The sequence below is a fragment of the Heterocephalus glaber genome, unplaced genomic scaffold (assembly GCF_053883595.1).
Source record: "Heterocephalus glaber isolate CG9 unplaced genomic scaffold, H.glaber_assembly_v1.0 deba00001673, whole genome shotgun sequence".
NCBI classification, from domain to species: Eukaryota; Metazoa; Chordata; class Mammalia; order Rodentia; family Bathyergidae; genus Heterocephalus; species Heterocephalus glaber.
The window spans coordinates 17,712,515-17,730,872 of NW_028258410.1; the positions used below are offsets into that span (position 1 = coordinate 17,712,515).

The window sequence follows — 18,358 nt, forward strand, 5'->3', positions numbered from 1 at the left end:
GCCAGCCTCCTTGGAGGACTGCAGGATGCTTATCTGCCCAGAGGGAAGATGCCCTCGGTCCAGGGGCTACTGAGGACTCTGGGTAGTGTGTTCCCTGCTGTGGGCACTCTGGTGGAGCATGGACCAGTGCCCCAAGTTATTTTGATTGTGCCACTAGAGAGGCTGGAGTGTCCTTGAGGAACTCTGTGTCCAGAGGCTGGCTGTGCCCATGCATGAGAAGCAGGTGAGGCAGGAATGGGCTGGGGACACACCCTCTGGAGGGCAGGAAGTAGGAAGGATCCAGGGAGGAAAAGCAGTCTGTAATTGGCTGCCCTGTGTGCAGCAGGCCAGGCAGATTGTGCTGGGGCTGCTCAGTGCCCATGGCCAGCTGTGACACAGCAGCTGCTTTATCAATTGGTGTGCAGAGTCCACTGAGGGCCCTGTGGAGGCCTGGGCTCCATTTGGGGCTATTCAGGGGTGACCGGGGTTTCCTGTTCTGGTGAGAACTATGCAGGCACACCTGGCTGAGCTGCCTGGGGCCTGTGGATACCTGGTGCCATTGTGTAGGGCGACGCGATGTGCCAGAAATCATCAGAAGCCACCAATACCTAGTTTAATTCACAGGGGCATCTGTACAGGACACCAACAGAATGCCAGGGGCCTGCTGAGGGCCTGTGCTGGCATTCTTATGTTCGTTTTAGAATTCTTTAAAAGGATATTTTATATAGATGTTATGTCCATATGTTTGGAAAAATAACATTAAAGGAATCCAGCAAAAATCTTGTTCTCATTTCTGCTTTGCTCTCTGATATTAGTTTTTCTCTAGTTTTCTAGAACATTTTTCTCAATCCTTTTTGGTCATGATTGCCACTCCTCTGAGAGCCTGTTTAGACAGTTTTTTTCCTAATCGTCATCCCTATGAACTGTCAGTATCACAAATATACTGTAAATCTCATTGGTACCAATGCATTGTACAGGGCCATAAAGCATTGTATATGTTAGATTATTTTCACCCCCTCCTCTTATAAACTTTACCTTCTCTATTGACCTTGGCAATGTGTGTTCTGGAGTTTATGCAGTCATGAGCAGTTGCAAATGTATATTCTTATTTTCCCCCTTTGTTTTGCCAAAGGTAGTAAAATATCCACATGGGTTCCCTGTGGATGGGAATCTGGTATCACAAGCAGCGAGGACAGATTGCCTTGCACACCTGTCGCTCAGTGAAGGAACGGGGTTGCTGGCCCCATATGTCCAGCCTCAGATCCAGGCCTCTGCAGTGTGGGTTGTGTTGGCGGACTTTCAGAACTTTCAGAATGGGCTTTGGGCAGGTTACTTAAGAGAACGGCTCCCAGATCCCCAGGTTACTGTAAGAGTGCTCTTGGGAACAGCCCTTAGCGCACATGCCCAGGACCCGCTGTGCAGGGTAAACGCACGGTTGTTCGTACACTCTGTCCTCACCCCCAGCAGCAGTATCACCATCATCTGCCATCAGTTCTGGGCCATGGAGGTAGCAGGGGCAAAGCTGGGCTTTGAAGCAGTGCTGAGAGGTTGACTCAGCCTGGATTCTTCTCATCCTGTCAGACCATCGCTTGTTAATTCAGTGAAGGACACTTAGAGTTTCATTAGAAAGTTCCAGAGTTCAGAAAATTGTGCTGACCATGGATGAGCCCACGAAATTGGTAAGAGTGAGTTGCTATTTGAAGATCACTTCATCGAGCCCATAGCAGTCTCTCTCTCCTGGAAGAGTGAGCCCCAGGTAGGCATCTGTCCCCAGTGACACCTTTGTGTTCCCCTCAGTTGGTCCCCCTTTCCTTCTGAGGACGTCACATTTTCACCCCAAATGAGATACACTTTGCAGTGCTGACTAGTGGAAGAAAGCCACCTTGCAGCTGCCCCCTAACCCAGAAACGCTCAGCCTCTTTCTGCAATTGTGCAAAGCAGATGTTTCCAGAGGAATGTGTGCTTGCATGTGGAGGTCAAAAGCCACCAAACCGCAAGAAAGTCCACCCCCAGACTTCCTGTCCACTCAGCCCATTCCAGAGCAGCATCTGCCTCACCAGACCAGACAGCTCCCAAGAAAGGGACCAAGACAGACATTAGCCCCTGCCATCGATGGCTGCACAGTCATCCCGCCAAACCAGTGCCCTCAACTGCCTGAGTCATTTGCGCTGCATTTAGTGTCCACCTCCAAGTGAGGCCATTCTCTTGCCTGAACAAATGAATGTCCTTGTGACGAGGAAGGTGCTCGGCTGAACCATATTTATGGGGAGCTCAGCATTTAAAACATTCGAAAGGCCTTCTTCGTATTTTCATTCCTCTCAGAACACGGTGCAGAAGTGCTTGGGCTCACCTTCCTGCCGCTGGAGACCATGTTCATTTCCTGACATGCAGCCACTTGGGGAGACTGGGACATCGTCATGAGCACTCTACAGGCTGGGGTGGGTCTTTACTCAGCCTAGGCCACGCCCGAAGTAAGCCAGAGTTTTTGTGAATATATAGATCGACACCTCAATTTAGACTCTTAGTGAGACTCTGTCTCAAGATACAAAATAACCAAAGAAAGGAAATAAAAAGGAGTGGGGAGAGAGGGCCTGGATTTAATCCCCAGTACTGAAAAAAAAAGTTGAAAAATAATTTAGCTATTTGAGGCTATAACTTGGATGCCAGTTGATTGAATCTTATTTTCGACTCTAGATGTTTCTCTATTCCCTACCTTCTCCCCCACCAATAAATCCAGTTTGAATAAAAGGCAAAGTTTTGTTTTCCCAGAGGGGAAACTCACAAAACCCATGCCCAAAATAACCTTTTGGGAAGTAGCTCTGGTTTTGCTCCACCCTGTAGAACTGAGATGTGGGTACACTTCGTGGTTGGTGTTGTCTTCAGGGATAATTTTGGTCTTTCTTCTTACCTTGGACCTGTTCAGTTTTATTTTCGCACCAGTTTTCTTTTACTTTTCATCCTGGTAGGGGAAAAAAAGAGGGGGTTTGTTCTTAAGGAATGACAGAACCATTTATTTGGCTCTTCCCTGTAGCATTTTTGACACCTCTTTAAGTTTTTATTGATCCCGGGATCTGGTCAAGTTGAGACTGTTTATAAAGGACAGGCTGGGCCTGCTTTGCCCATCTGAGTGTCAAGAATCTGTCTGTAGGTGAGTCAGAGACACGGAGGATTGAATTTGAAGGAGTCTGTTCTGGTCCTCAGCAACCAGCTCAGGGATGACATCTGTCTCGTCCCTTTCAACTGCCATGAAACTGGATCTCCGGCGAAGCAACCAAAGTGGAGAGAGCCCTGGTCGTGTTACCCTGAGCCTCCCAACGTGGTTTTAGGACGGGATTTTCTGTCGCAAGCATTTGGGGCTGAGTTTGAGGCAGTCTGCAAACTCACAAATGGGTTTCATCTGAAGCCGGTTAGTTCCACTCTCCCAAGAAAGCTGAGGGGATACTCCCTGGTTGTTCATTTCCAAAATTCTGGACAAAGTGGTGGTTCTGCTGCATAAGCCGACGACATGGTGGATGCCTTTGAAATGTTCTGCAGCCAGTCCTTGTAGATTTCTGGAAGTTGATGGTGTCTTTTGAATGCTCAGCTTTATTGGATGTCTAAAAAAGAATTGACCCAAAGTTGATTAAAGCACCCTCTCCGCTTCTTACAGATGGATTGAGTTGTGGTCTGCTTTAGCACTTGGAAGAGGGTGGCCGACTGCTGTTCCATGGGCTGTGTTTAGCCTGCAGATATTTTGTTTGGCCCACCCGCACAGTACTTAAAAAAAAAATATTTGGATTAGATACCAACGTTCAAAAGCCAGGGGATTACACACAAAATACAGATTTCCGGCTTTCCTCAGGAATCCAAGGATCTGGCCACCTTGGGTCCCACGTTCTGCATGGCAGCTATCTGGAGTCAAAGCCAAGGCCAGCGGAGTGGGCCCCTCCCTGGATAGAGCGTACGCTCCCCCCAGCCCCTGCCACTCAGTCCCTCTGGGCCCCCAGTGGTCACTTACCATCACACCATCCTCTTGTTTGTCTCATTCTCAGCTAAGTCACTCAGAGTTCCTATTTTGACTCAGTCAGAATTTGTGACCTTGGGTACAAAAGCACCACTTGTTCCTATGGCTACCTAACACAGGACCTGCATACGTGGGGCTGTTCTCTGCTTCTTTTGTCTGTCTGCTTTCTCCTCATGGCCACAGGGTAAGGTTTTTAAATAGGGCTAAGAGTTTTAAAGATTCATTGCAAAATCCTTTGACTGTATATAAATAACAGAGTCTCAGAGTGGATCCCTGTGTGCCCACTACCCAGCAGCAACTGTAATCACCGCAAGGCCCATCTGATTTCTTCACCACTTCCATCCTCTGCCACCTGGATTGCTCAGTAATAATTTGAAGCAAATCCTAGACATTATGTCGTTTCCTGTATCAATGTTCAGTGTGTTTCTTTAAACCATCAGCACATCTGCAAATTAATACTTTCTTCATATCACAAAATATCTAGTGATCAAACTTTCACTTGTCTCATAAATATCTGAAAGTTTTTCTTCCTCATTTTGTTATTATTTTGTCATTTGTTTGCATCAAGAGCCAGCTCAGGTTTATGAATCTGTCTCAATCCAGAGGTTCTTTAGATTAAATATTGGAATGGAGGTATCAGTAGCAGCATTGAGCCATTTATTTGTTGAAAAGAAGTAGGTAGTTTATCCTGTGACATTTCTCACAGCATGGCTTTTATTGATGTGTCCCCATGGCGAGATTTACCATTGTTCCTCTGTCCTCATGTGGCCTTTACATTAGCAGCTGATTTGAGAGGTGTAATGGAGTCAATTAATAGTTTGGGCACAGCCACTTCTCCAGTGGTGACACATCTTTCAGGAGGCACCTTGTGGTGTCATCTTGCTCCTCTTCAGTGATATTAGTAGCTGTTGATAGCGAATAACCAGCTCTGTTAATTCTATGGTGCATTAATTGCAAAATGGTGATATTCTATTCTTATTCAGCTATCACTTCCCCTTCTGTTAGCTGGAAAACTTCTATAAAGGGAAACGTCCCTGTATCAACAATGGTAGAATTCATATAGGGAAAGCAGGATGAATGCCTGATTCTTCTCCCTTTATTTACTAGTTTTTAAAACAATGGTTTGGTTCATTAACATCCTGTGGTGATCAGTTAGGGTTGTTTGTGGGTTTTAGGGGTTTTGTGTGTGTGTGTGTGCGCGCGCGCACGCGCGGCATTATGAATTCATGGATTTAAACATAATTGATGTTTTAAGATTTGAATGGGAGTTTTTGAGTAGTTCCTTTTGTTCTTATCACTGCTGGCGCTAAATAATATGACTTCCTCTTCTTTCCTTTTGTGGTTTAGCAATGTGCTCAGTTACTGGGATATTCAGAAGCTTCAGCGAGGAAAGAATCCTACGTGTAGACTAAGGGGTGTTGTCCCCTACATATGTGAAGGGGAAATCATGAAATAGCTCTCACATGCTGGTTGACCGAGACATTTCCTGAAGCACTATGGAATCTTTACATGGGATTTCAGAGTTTGCAGGGCAGGGGAGGGTTATGTACTAGGGGGATGTAGAGGGCTGCTGTAGTGACACCCACAGGTAGCAGTGGCTCTAACAAGATAGATGGTTTCTTCTTCAGGTAACAGCAGCAGCATATGCAGTCCATGACTGGTCTGCTGGCACTGTGGTGCCAGGCTCTTTCTGTAGTACTGTTCCACCGTTCCTAGAGTGGCATCTTCATCTGCACTGTCCGAGATGGCCCCTGGATGGAAGGAGAGGGTAGGAGAGAGGAAGGAAGGCATGTCCCTTCCTTTAAGGGAGAAAGCCATACAGTCCTTTGGCTGATACTTCATTGGCCAGACCCTCATCATGTGACCACCCTGAGCCACAAAAGAGGCTGGGAAATGTAGTTTTAATATTTACATTACCCACTCAGGGCACAGCCTCATGTACTCGTGAAGACAGAGAGAATGGACTTGGGGGCCTCTGCAGGATGTATAATCACAGCAGGAAAGTAGCTCTAACAGGAGGTTGGATATTTTGCATTTTTTAATATTCTTAAGGGTTTCTTCATCTATTCCATAAGTATTTAGGGAAAGCCTCTTAGAGGCCAAGTACAGTTTTTAGGACACAGTGACATAGAGGTCCGTGAAACATGGTCCCTGCCTTTGTGGAGCCTACCTCCTAGTTGGAGAAATAAACTGCTAAATAAATACATGTTACAATGTCAGGAGGCAATAAGTGCTAGGAAGAAAATCTAAAATAGAAGGCGGGCAGAGACCTTAAGTGTTCAGTTATTGTTGACTTTCCCCAAAGTCAGAGAGCTCTGTTCTTTGGGGGCAGTCCAGGAATGAAACATTTTCCTAATGTCTTTTTGCTGGAAACAAGTTTTTAACTTGAGGACTTTGACGTGTTGGACCAGGTCATGTTCTGTTAGAGGGGACTGTCCCGTGCATTGTAGGATATTTAGCAGCATCCCCATAGAAGGGTGAGTGGCAGCCTCCTTCCCTAGTCATGGCAACCTCAAATGTCCTCAGAGATTCCCAAGCACCCCCGGGTGGGGCACTGGTTGGGACTCATCTTCAGAGCCAGCGCTGCGTCCCTGCGGAGGCAGCAGCGTGATAGTGTTGAATGTCTACCAGTCCACACGTGTTGGGGGAAGGTGGCTGTTCTAGAGAAAAGCCTGTGCCTGGAGAATTCCTGGACCTGTCAGTGGGTGGAGCCACCGGAGCTGGTGTCGGTCTCTGGCACAGCATCTTCCCTGGTGTGGAGCCCAGGACCGTGGCTTTGAGGTCAGGAGATATCAGGGAGTCATTTCTGTCAGTCTGACTTAGAAGGAAGCTTTGCTCTTGGGCTTGGATGAGGCATGTGTGAAAAGTGATCTGTGGACTGTCACATGCCCCTCGGATACTGCGGACAGTGGAACAACATGGACGTGGCCTCCTGTCGCCTTGGGCTGCCCACCCCGGGGACATCCTGCTTAGCACCTGTCTTCTTGATCTGCTTCTTAGCACCTGATGCTTATGTCCACTTTTGTAATGTGAACAGATATTTGTTGAGGACCTACTGTGCACTGGGCTTTGTGTCCGATGCTGGGACGCAGCAGGGAGCCAGACGGATGTCCACCTCTGTGTCACTACGGCCTGAAGAAAGCTTGCTCTGCAGGGGGTGTGCTGATTGTGTACAGTCAATAAATAGAGTTTCAGATCAGGGGCCCAGCTGTTCTGGACGAGACAAATGGGAGGCAGAGAGGGTGACTGCCAGTGGGGTGCTTCAGGACAGCCCGTGGGTGTGGCTTCCCATTTGAGACTTGAGGAGATGTAGGAAGGGAATTCCCGACAGGGGACAGCCCATGCGAGGGCCTAGTGCGGAAGGAACGTGGCTTGTGGGAGAGCAGGGTGAGGCATGCAGCTGGGAGCCACAGCGTGGATGCCGGGGCAGGGAGCTGGAGGCCAAGCCAGGGTGCGGGCCTCCCAGGCCAGAACTTACTCTGGGAGGGAACGGAGGCTGCAGGCAGGGGCGGCGGCAAGTAGAGGAGGGAATCACAGTAAGGTACAGGAACCAGCCTGGTGCTCGAGGAGCGCTGGAGGTAGCGAGGCCCGTTCAGCATCTGTCTCCTGGAAGTTGAGGCAGGTGGTTGTGGGGTCACAAAGCCAGAGGTTCAGAGGATGGGTGTCCAGGTGGAGTCGCTCCTGTGAGTAATGGCCTTGAGCCCATTCCTGCAGAGAATGCAGAGTTGTCTGAGGCAGCCCCTTTTAACTCCCCCTGTCTGACGAGATGCCCCAGATTGGCTTTTGCTCTGCACCCACGACACTGCCACTTCCACAGTGACTCACCTGGGCTGCAGTAGACTCATGTCCCTTCCCACCCCAGCCTGCTTGGTTCCCATCACCCATATCTCTGTGTCTGCCTATGGGGCCGGGCCCTAGATGAGTTACTTAATGTCTGTGACCAGTTTCCCCCTCTGTGAACTCGGCTAAGGTTTAAATGAAATGGCACATGGAAGTGAGCCCAGGAGACCGACCACACCTCCAGGGCACCACTGACGGCTCCGCCTCCTCCCCCTCCACCCATCCTGAGCTGGGGAAGTATCTCAGTCCCTGCATTTGGGACATAGCAGCCTTTCTCTTATCTGCACACCAGCTCCAGTTCCCACATTGCCTCTTCCAGATTTGAACTAGCTCTGTATTCCAGAGATGTGGGACATCGCAATCGGTGAAGAGGGCTGGGGAGGAGAGCTGGGGGACCCCGGGAGCAGCCCCCACGGTCAGAGAGGGGGGACAGGGCAGGAACTGGTCCTGAGTCCTGGCGAGGCTCAGCAGGCAGGTCCTCTGACACCCTAGGGGTCTGATAAGATTCTCCTGTCTTCTCTCTGGGCCATGTCAGAGCCAGGCTTGCCTGCAATTTCTGTGACTTTCTACCCCCCCCATCCTCCTGCTCCCCTGTGGCTTCTATTGTCTGACCATCACCTTCAGTGCTTGGCGTAGGACCAGCCCGAGCAGAGCCTGTTGTTCTGTTGTTTTCTCCTTGGAGATGGGCGGCACTAGCAAGAAAGCAAAGGAGGAGGAGGAGGGAGAAGGGCTTGTAAGGGCGGTGGATCAAGGGCGTGGTGTTGAGATGACCTGAAACAGGCAGTCTGCAGCATTGTCAGGACGTGTGATATGGGCAGAGGGCACTTGGACAAGATCTCCTAAAGTTTGGAATGCATACGTCCTCGGGCCCAGATTTCATCTGGCTTCTAGCAGTTTATCCTTTGGTGTCTGACACATCCGGTGCAGGGCTGGCATGGTGATCCCACAGCCCTGGTCCCCAACCCTGCGCAGCGTTCTCCGACACACAGCTTTTTGACCCCAGGGACCCCTGGCTGCCCTCAATCATTGGAGACAAGTTGAGGCCACCTGCTCAGGGACTGGGATAAGCCACATCTGTGTTTTGGGCCCTGAAGGCGACTGCAGTCTTGTTTGCAGCAGAGGCAGCAGAGGATCTACTGTGTAAGGTTCAGCCCCCCAGGGAGTGCAGTGGGACTGAGCCAGGGGAGGGGGCTGCTTTGTACAGGTCTATCCTTTGGGTTTCCTTTTCTTCTTTGCAATATGCGTGCACTGCTTAGGAGAACATGAAGAAAAAGAAGTGCGCATTGCAGGTCCTAGCAGTGACCCAGAAGTTTAGAAACAGAAAGCTTTCAGTTCTGCTTAGGGCGTGTCCTCACCACTGGGATGCATGGCACCCCCTCTCCCACCCCTCATCCTTGCCTGGGGTGACCCGAGGCTCTGCCCAGGCTTTCCTGCCTTTGGACCCGTGCCCATTCTGTAATCTGCCCCTGGAATGCTGTCCCCCCTTTCCTGTATTTCAAGGCTCTGACCAGGTCTCCTTCCTCTGCAGCCACAGGGTTCTCTCGACCTTGTCCTGGGGATTCGCAGGACACCTTTTCCCCCACTGACTGCGGCTAGGTGGGGAGGACTAGTGTCGCCAATTGTCTGCCTCCCTGCTGCCTCTGGCACACAGTAAGCCCTTGCTCTGGCTCCCTGGACAGAAGGCGCTCGGCGTACCTCATGGCAGTGAGCCAGAGGCTACCCACTGCCTGGGTGTCAAGTGATTTAAAACTACTTGTCGTAGAACAACAACAGTCATAATAGCAGCCACTATCTGGATGACACAGTTGCATACCCAACACTGTACTACATTAAATCGTTTAAGCAAGACAACAGCCCCACATGGCAAGTACTGCTATCATCCCCATTTCACAGATGAGGAAACAGCGACTTAAAGAGGTCAAGTAACTGGCGTAGGGTCACACAGCAAGTGAGAAATCTGCCCCTGTTCTACATCCTGGTTGTTCTGGAGAAAGGTGCTGGTTTCCCTTTGGAAGCTCAGGAGTGTCCATGAGCTCCTCAGCCTCTGCTGACAAAGGTTCGGGCCACATGAGCCAGGGTGGGGGCCACCCTGGGTCACGGTGTAGAACTGGGCTTTGGCCTCCGCTCAGCGGGACGGCTACAGAACCCGTCCTGTCAACACTGCCTTCTCCTGGCCTTAGAGCCTGCAGTGGGGTTGACTGAGGCAGGTGCTCTTCAGGCCAGGCCCGGCCCTCAGAAATATGCCGACTTCTAGGCCCACTGAAGCATCCATGTCTTGCCTACTGCCAGCTGTGTGGCCCAGCACCAGCCCATCCTTCATGACAACTGAGCCAGTGGCCATGGGAAGGATTGTGAGCCACCAGGAACAGAGCAGGGGCACCCAGCTGCTGTGTGGCTCTGGGAAGTGTGTCCCCTCCCCTCTCTCTGCTGGGCTCGGCACCGGCTGCTTTGAACACACAGAAGTGCCCCTCTTGCAGGGTGACCACGTTGCTCCCTGTCCTACCTTGAGGCTGCCCATCGGCACACATGCCCCTCTTCTACCTGCTGTGTTCTAGCCCTTCTCCTCCCAAAGCTGGCGCAGGCCATGAGGTGGCTGGGATGCCAAAGAGTCAGGTCCCTGAGTGAGCAGCGCTTCCTGCCATCAGTAGCGGTGGCCTTGCAGCCCTGGCTGGTCAGCGGGGCCAGCTCTGGTCAAGGGCCACCCCGGGGCTGGGAAACAAAGACTGCCTCTGTGTCTTCCTGGCTGCTGGGACTCTGAGAAACGCCTGCCTAGGCCCGGGAACTGACACTCCCTTCTGCCCACTTGAGGTCCCTTCAAAGGGGGTGACACCAGCTCCCCTTGCTGGTTTCTGGTCTGTGCTGGTTTGAACACTGAATGCAGTCTGCCTACTCCGGAAGCAGGTAGCTCTGCCCTACCTGCAGGGCTGACCCTGTACCCTGCCCCTTCCTTGATGCAGCTGTCCCCGGCTGTCAGATGCCACCGTGTGCTGCTTCCACAGCTCACCAAAGTCACCTCTTGGCTGCTGGGCTCTGCCAGGCCAACTCTGGAAGGAATTTCCTGAATACACTTCCCAATCTCCCAGCCCTTGTCATTCACTGGTCAGAGCTGAGCCGCACTGTGTGGCTGGTATGGGCAGAAGGCTGAAGGACAGAAGTCACTGCAGTCCTGCTGGCTGGGTGTGGTCCAGATGATGGCTCCCTCCTGTGGGTGCTTCCCTGTAGCGGGACCCAGTTTCTGGTTTGGAAAGCTTGCCTCCCTGGCCCGCATTCTGGAGCTCAGTCAGTTCTTCCCGGTGCAGTTGCTGAGTACCTTCTATGTGCCAGGTGGAAAACAAGGCAGAGCACTGGTTTCATAGCTGGCATTGTGGTTTGTGGTGTGCCAGGTATAGTTAGGATCTGCGTGTGTGCGTGCGTGCGTGCACGCACACTCATGGCCCCACAGCTGCTGGGGAGGAGAAATAAGTTGGCTGATCGTCTCCCTTGGGCTTCAATGGTGAATGCAGATCACTTTAGCCCTGAACAAAATGCTTCTGTGTTTACCTTACTGGCGAGGCAGCGTAGGTCCTGAAGTCATAGCCTGGGTTAAAGTCACACCTTCGTCACCTGCCTCTGTGTAACTGTTGAGTCCCTTCGAAGCCTAGATGGTAGGTTCACCTGTCTCATGGGTTTCTGTGCTATGTGAACATGTTGATATGCACAGATCTCTTAGGGTCTGGCACGGAGTACAGCAGTTGCTTAGTAAGTGCCAGCCAGCATGGCCACCATATTCAGTACCTGCTGCCAACCAGGGAACAGACAGGTGCTGTGTGCATGAGGTGAGGCTCTGCTCTGTGGATCTCACAGTCTAATGGGAAAGAAGAAGAAATGCAACAAAGAAGCATATTTCGGGTGGTGAGAAATTCCATAAAGCAAAAGAATTAGCAGACAGGTGTTTTCCTCCCCCTAAGTGTGCCAGAATGTTCATTTTCCAGGGGGACAAGCCACTTGCTGGGGTCCACATAACAGGTCTTGCATGGTAGCATGAAGGGCTCCTTTTGACTTCCTCCTTCCACCCTTCTATCTCTCCTTCTTTCCTTCTTTGACCCTTTCTTCCTAGCTCATTCCTTTCCCCCTCCCTCCCTTCCTGCCTCTGCCCATCCTTCCAACCCTCCCTCCCTCTCTGTCTTTTTCTTTTTTCCTTCCTTTAAATACTAAATTGCCTTTATTAAATATATGTAAACATGCTAACAGCACAAATATATGGAATAACTCAAACATACTATTCATTTACCACCCCCCACACACGCCAACTTTAAACAAAAATAGGGTAACCATTACTTTTGAGCTCTTCCGTCAGTTTGAAAAATGTTAGCTGCAAACCTTTCAGCAATGTTTCTCTAAAAGGTGACTTTTTAGAAAAAACAAAAACCAAAAACCAAAACTTCTACTATGACCATTCCTAAAAATGAAGAATTCTCTAATAGCCTCTAAGTAAGTGTTCAAAATTTTAATTGCCTCATGAATGCCATTCTTTTTAGCTTTCTAAAACTCTTGATCCAAGCAGGCCCCAGATGCTGATTGTGTGATTTCTGTCTCTTTCCTCCATCCTTGCCTTGTACATTTATTTTTTCTCCTGCTTGCCACCTGGTGCTGTGGAAGCAGGTGGTCTGAGCTTTGCTGATTACAATCACATTCCACAGGTTGCTCGGTACGTGGGTCTCCTAAACACTGGTACTCTCTTCACCGTCAGAGACAGGCTATGTGGAACCTGGCTTTCCTGCCTCCTGGTGCACAGGTACATCATGCACACAGGAGTTTCTGCAGGGCGAAACCTGCCAGCCACATCGCATGACTGAGACTGGGTGCCTGACTGCGACCTCAGTAGACAATGCGAACTTGAACTTGTCTTTGGAAGAAGCGGTAGTACCAGTTTACACTCCCATAAGCAACACATAATTATTTAATTGTGCTATGTTATCACAATGTTTGATACTGTTGCACATTTTGATGTTTTTCTTAACTGATGTGTGAAAAACAGTGTTTCTAATGACCAGGAAGTTTTAATGTAGTTAAGTTTATGTTCTGAAAGCTTTGAGCTTCTTGAGTGTAGTTTTGAATGATGCTTCCCAAACTGTGTCACGGAACTGGCAGCATTAGTGCCACCTAGGGCTTGTTAGAAATGCAGATTCCTGGGGCTCCGCCCAGACCTGCTGATCAGAAGCTGAGCTCTTCTTATCTTTCTCCTGCACCCATGTCATTCATAAAGAGATTTTCCTGTGTTGCCTTCCAAACTTGCAAAGTCTTCGCTTACTCACTCGAATGTGTAATCTGCTAGAGTTGATTTCTGCATCCAGATGTAATACTCTGATATCATGGTTTTCTACAGGGACAGCTGGCTGCCCCAGACCACCTGTGGAGACATTGGTCCTTTCCCAAGGACCTGAGGTCCATCGGTGCTGGAAATGTCATGTGGTTCTCTTCCTGGGCTCTTGGCCTGGTTCTGTAGATCTACCTTCCCCTTTGGAACATGGTGGCCCTGGGGTTGGAAAAATGATGGTGCCAGCCAGAAGGCTGACTTCCCATCTCCACACTGCTCTGGTTTCCCAAGGACATGCTACTCTTAAAGCTTGCTTCCCAGTAGGCAGGCAGCTTCTCGCTTCATCCTAGTGGGCCTATGAATGGGGCTCAGGAGGGAAATGTTCACAAATGGAGCAACCATTTCTCCTTTAAGTTGGGATGAGTGGAAAAGGAAGGCTTTGGGTTCTTCCAGAAGCTACAGTTCTTGTCCTAACCCCACTTGTTGCATGGTTCATGTCCCCCTGAACAGATGCTCTGAGGCAGGGCAGCCTTAGGGAACTGTGGAGCCACAGTTACTGGTCAGAGAGGGAGCCTGGGAGATGGCCTGCCTGGCAGGCTTGTGGTGTCAGCAAAAGCTCAGAGGCCCCGTGCTCTGTTTTGACCTTGATGCAACAATACCCAGTTTCTCTAGTAGCGTCCTCTGCAGAGATGGGCATGACCATATCCACCTTTCCAACACTGAAGTCAGCACTGGATTGCCAACACTTAGGAGCCATCATTTATTTATTCATTTATTCATTTCCCCCAATCATTCATTCATCCAGCAGCATTTTATTGTTCACTGCTGGAAATGGCACAGTGTGCCACAAAGGCTCAGAGGCCCTGCCCTCCAGGGCTCATATCCAGACATTGGCGCTGTCAACTCTGGTCCAACTGCTGCCTACTTGGCCAAGCACCTTCCCTCTAGGACTTCGGACCAGCTCCTGGGGACAGTCGGAAGCCAGACCTGGTTGGAAATTTCTGGCTAAACCCTCCTGCCCGCTGGCACCTCTCTCTGGGCTCCCCCGTGAGGTTAAGTCTGGAGTTCTGGAAAGGTTTCCTGGAATCCAGAGGTGCAAGGCGGGCTTGGGGAGAAGGGGCCCAAGGGGGGAGCAGGCCCCAGGGAGCTGTCCCCTCTTGCTTGGCCTCAGTAGGATCAGTGTCTCTCCCCGGGGCCAGCTCAAAGCAGGCGGCTCCCTGGCTGCCCTGGGGCTTGGCACCTCCTGGCTGCGGCTGATCCGCCCGCCCCCTCTGCCCACAACTCGGTCTTCTCCCGCTAGCACCTCTGCCTCTTACTCGAACCTGGAGTCTCAGAACTGCCACGGTTACTCATCCCGAGAGCTGGGACGCTTGGGATGAGGCTAAGTGAACCATTTTTCTCATAAGCCTCAAGGCCTTGCTGGTAAGTTGTCTGGGCAGCTGGTGCTGTGCAGATCTGTTGCCTGGGCTGGCTTCCGGAGCCTCTGGTTTGCAGGCAGCAGATGCTGCTGTGTGTATGGGCAGCCCAGGGCAGCGGGTGCACCGTGCAGGGGGTGGGAGGGGCCCTCTGGGCAGGATGTGAGAACGCATCTCCCCACAGTGCTGAAGATGCACAGGTAGCTTCCAGGGTGAATACCTTTGGGGGAGAAGACGGACTTGTGTACAATCAGTTTGTTGACCCAGGTGCCCACCCTGGGCAGAGACACTGATGGGCTGGGCTGCGCTACTGAGAATGGAGGCAGCTGTGAGCACTGTTTGCTTTTTTCTTTTAAGGTGCCAAGTACATTCATTCTCATCCTGCAGATGAGGGAAGCAACGCTTGAGGACTTAGATGGGCTCCCACCCCCTTGAGGGGTGTCATGCACAAGATACTGTGTCCCAGGCTGTGGGGACTTTTAGCTTTATTGACTCCCTTGAAAGCTTCGAAGTTAGACCTTCACCTGGTTTTCACAAAGCCACAGGGAAGTCCCGCAAAAGGACGTGGCAGAGCTGTCAGTTTCTCCTGTGATGCCAGCCCTAGTGTGTGAGCCCCTCACCTCTCTGCTTGGCACCAGGACTTGGTGTTTGGCAGCCCCAGCCCTTAGAGATGGCTGCCCCTCCCAGGGCCACAGGGGCTGCATTGTGGGTGGGGAGGCAGAGGAGCACGGAGGACGCTGTCAGGAGACATCCAGAGGTATATGAGGGTGGGCAGGGGCAAGAGAGGAGAGAAAGCTGGGCCTGAAGCCAGGCTGCAGAAAGGGAGGCAGTCCTGCCACGAACTGGCCAAGTCCCTCAGCCTTGACGTCACTGGCAAATACCTGCCGCGTGCGCATGGACTGGGATATTAGAACATTCGAGAATCTGGAAGGAGCAAGGGAGGCAGATGTGACTGAGTATTTTGTGGGAAATTCAGGACTTAAAAGTCCGAAAGGGGGTACTCTTTAGGGGCTGCGGGCTGACATCTGTTTGGGAGGTCTGTGCAGATGTGTGTGGGTGTCGGTCTAGAAGGTAATCCTGGGGAGAGGAGATGGAACTGAGAGAGTCAGTAACTGTCCAGGGAACTGGGGTGGGCCAGGCCAGGAGCTTTGGACTTCCTCCAGGTGAGGGTTAGGATGGGAGCCTTTCTTATCATTCCAGGCTGCCCCTGGAGGTCTGGCCTGCCCCGCCCCTGGCCTTAATTCCATCCTTCTCAGATAAACTTAAAAGTCTGAAGACAGATTTTGACTAAGTCCTCCAACCGCAAAGAGAAGAAAGGCTTCCCAATTAGGCCTTATTTCATCATCTCATTTGTGATTGCAGGCTTCTTCGTGGGTTTGCATTGCTAGGTCTTTCCTACATCTCAGCTCTATGTAACAAGTGCTTCGCTCTGGCTTTTGTTTCAAGGCAGCAGGTTGTTTTTCAGTGCTTGGTTTGTGGCCAGTGCTTCTTGCAGAGGTTTGGGGCCAGGCTGTGCCCAGTGGCAGGAGGAGGAGGAAGCAAGCAGGTTTGGTCTAGAGTGCTTTCCTGCCTGCGGTTGCTACATGAGCAGCCACGTGGAATGAGAAGAAATTCTGCTGAGCTGGAGAACAGAACTGGGTAACAGGGGCAGTCAGCTCAGGCCTGAGGACACAGTTGGTTAGGCCCTCTTGGGAGGATGCTCACAGGGTATTTCTTCCTCTGTTAAAGTGATGTGCTGTCACCAGGAAGTGGGGGATGGAGATGAAGGTAACAGAACAGGTACTCTGTGGTCAGGAGGGGCACGTGTGTCACTGCAGATCTGGTGGGCTGAATGTGCCACACACCCATCTCCCGCTCCCGTCGGCTCCACAACATGAATGTCCACAGGTCTTCCTGTCCTGGGCAGCCCCGTTCAGTGTGTGTGCCTGGAAAGTGAGCTAATGTGTCATGGCAAGTTCCCGAGTCTGCTGACCTCAGGTACTTGCACCATGTGCCAGTGTTCGTTAGGCAAATCAGTGACCCTCTTCCAGGCTGCATTCAAAACTATCAGCTAATTTACGCAGCTGGCGGGACAGCTCGTTGATACCGAGGGTGGCAGAAGTGCAGTGTCACTATAGGTTTCAAACTGTGGCATTGTAGAAGACCCCAGGTGCCCCTCTCTGTTTCTGGATGAGTAGACTGCACCTGAGGAGCTTATACCACCTCCATCACTGCATTTTCCCAGCAGCTGACCAGAATGCTGTGCTTAGCGGCTCTTACTCCCTGTGAACCGTGTAGGGGAGCGATTGTGCTCCTGGTTATGGGAGTGTCCTGCACGAAGTCGCTCTTAGTCTCTTCTTCTCTCCCATCTTTGTGAGGGGACCCAAAGGTAGGTTAACGAGCAGGTGCCAGTGAGCCCCCATGCATCCTGAGCAGCTTTCATATTTGGGAAATTCTGGCCCCTGCCACACCTCTGTCCACCTCTGAGGAGTGGACGCAGGGTGAAGCTCCCTGACCTGACGGGAAGCAGAGCCTCAGCTCACCGCACAAAGCCGCAAAAGCGCTTGGAGGTGGAGGTGGAGGTGGAGTTGGAGGCAGTGGCTCATCCTCTTGGCAGCCATGCCGGTTGGGGTTTAAAGGTGGAACCGTTGCTCTGGCCAGCTGGGGTCAAGGAGACGGTCCCTGGGCTTTTAACTGCTCCTCCCAGGGTGTGACCTGCATGCCATGTGATACCTGCTCCCAAGGGCCACTCAGGCACATGACTATGGATAAGGCGAAACCATCAGGCTATTGACGCACTTATGGGTGTGGTGTGTTCTAAGTTCCAGCAGGACCACCCTGCTTGGGCACAGACCGGGTATGGAGCCTGAGGCCAGGTAGGAGCAGCGGTCATTAGTCTGTGGGTGTTTGAGGGTGGGCGTGGAAGCGGTTTTGTAGTGGTGGGATGTAGACTGAACACAGAGTCACATATACCGAGGTTGGCCTGAGCCCCAGCAGGAAGGGAATGTGTGTTTCCTATCAGGGAGCCAGTGGGATAGACTTAATAGACTTATTGGAAGGGGGAGGGATGGTAATGAGGGTCCAGAGATTGGTTTGGGCCATGCTGAGTTTGAGATGCCCAGTGGGCACCCTGACTGCTACATCTGAAGTTTGAGGGTTCTGGTGTAGGCAGAAATATTAACACGGCTGCTGTCAGGATGGGAGTAGCATTTCAAGGGTACTCACATCCCCCCAGAAAGGCTGTTCTAATAATTCTCTATCACTCCTTGTAGGAGTGGACTCTGGCCTGCTGTGTAGCTGTCCCAAGTGGATGGGGAGATGAGTGCTTTTGAACATTGGAGCCCGATAGAGATACAGGGAGAGTTTTGCTGTCATTTAAAATGGGAGAGAAAATATGGAAGAAAGATAAAATCACGAGAATGAGCCCCTACTGCCTTGGCGGGGCAGAGGCTATAAAGAGTAACTTTTATTGTTGTTGTGGTCATCAATAAAACAGAAAGAAAATGTGCAGCCTCAAGCATTTACATGACCACAGAGGTGCTGTTAGCAGAAAGAGGAAACCAGAGCTAACACTGGTTTATGTATAGAAGCCTGAAAGAAATTCTCATTTGAGTAGGTCCCTGATGGACTTCTGATTTTCTTTCGATTCTAGCGGAAGCCAGTTTTTAAACTTTTCTCTTTTAATTGGCCATTGTTAGAGGCCTTTGGTCTGGAGACGTGCCCGAGGCACCCTGGTCTCGGCGATCCTCAGTTCTCTGGACAAGGTCCCCTATCTCAGTGACCACTACCCTGGCACAGATTTTAAGGTGATACTGAATTTGGGCTTAAACGACAGCCAAAGGGTTA

At 51.0% G+C, this 18,358-nt stretch overlaps 1 protein-coding gene across 2 annotated transcripts in view; it reads left to right on the forward strand.

Moving 5' to 3' along the window:
- Nfatc2 (nuclear factor of activated T cells 2) overlaps positions 1-18,358 on the forward strand; it is a 117,867-nt gene that overhangs the window by 90,097 nt on the left and 9,412 nt on the right. The gene's annotated exons all lie outside the window — the stretch shown is intronic.